The sequence below is a fragment of the Octopus bimaculoides genome, chromosome 2 (genome assembly GCF_001194135.2).
Source record: "Octopus bimaculoides isolate UCB-OBI-ISO-001 chromosome 2, ASM119413v2, whole genome shotgun sequence".
Classification (NCBI taxonomy): domain Eukaryota; kingdom Metazoa; phylum Mollusca; class Cephalopoda; order Octopoda; family Octopodidae; genus Octopus; species Octopus bimaculoides.
This window is the reverse complement of record NC_068982.1, coordinates 131030705-131031868: the sequence shown is the minus strand read 5'-3', so window position 1 is coordinate 131031868 and position 1164 is coordinate 131030705. Positions and strand designations below refer to the sequence as shown.

At 40.2% G+C, this 1164-nt stretch overlaps 1 protein-coding gene across 2 annotated transcripts in view; it reads left to right on the top strand.

Annotated features, from left to right (window-relative positions):
• LOC106867959 (hyccin) overlaps positions 1 to 1164 on the top strand; it is a 327707-nt gene that overhangs the window by 317929 nt on the left and 8614 nt on the right. The gene's annotated exons all lie outside the window — the stretch shown is intronic.

Sequence of the window (1164 nt, the reverse complement as noted above, 5' to 3'; positions counted from 1 at the left end):
ATCTGGACTTTTACTTTAGTAACGAAGCTAAAGCATGCAGAATGAAGCAGCTTGGCACAGATTGACCTAGGACTCTGCTGTGCATGTACATTAAGTTTTAACGTTCTATCTCACTTCTGCTGTTTACAGCTGTGCTTGGAAGGAACATGTGTAGCATGTGATCGTTTTGTTGACCATGACAGAGTAAGTTGAGCAGAGAATCTGCATTAAATTTTGCCAAAAGCTTGGCGATACCTGCTCAGAAGCCTACGCAAAGTTTTCATTGTTCTCGACACAACCACGGAGATCTTGTGCAACTGAAACCTAAGTGTCCTTTTGATCAGCTGAAAGCAGTTTTGGCACAAACTTGGTAGACACGCTTCTCATACCCAAATCTTCAGTGATAGCAAACTAAACTGAATCATAACTAATCTGCACATCCTCTAATAACTCACGGATGGTGATTCGATGATTTCCCATCACAGCTGCACGCACATCTGCAATGTTGTTATCATTTCTGCTGGTTTTGGGTCTCCCAGAACATTCATCACTATTGACATTTTCCCGGCCATCTTGGAAAGATCTGAACCAGTTGTACACTTGTGTGCTGCTCATACACTCCTCTCCATACACTTTCTGTAACTTTGCGTAAGCCTCTCAGTAGGTATCGCCATGACAACTTTCTCTGTCATGGTCAATGCGACAATCTCATGCTACACACGATCCTTCCGAGCACTGTTGTAGGCAGCAAAAGTGAGCTAGAACGTTAAAACTTGGTGCACATGCACGGCAGAGTCCAAGGTCAATCTGTACCAAGTAACTTTACTCTGTGTGCTCTAGTTTAGTTACTATGGCAATGGTCCGGATACTTATTGATCAGATCACGTATTTTCGATGATATATATATAATCAACAAATGAGAGAAAGACATTCTTTATCAATCACATTGATTGCTTTGACCCATCTTACATCAATCCCTAATGGGTGAGATACTGTACAACTGGTTGTGGTGCATCCTATGGTACAGCTGTCTCTTGTCAGTCACTCTTCAAAAGGTACTTTGCTCAATAAACTTGGTTTTGTTAGGTTCTATTATAGGGCATGGTATTATTTGCCTGTAGCTGGTTGTATACATGTTTTGTGGTTTGGAATTATATATATATATATATATATATATATATATAT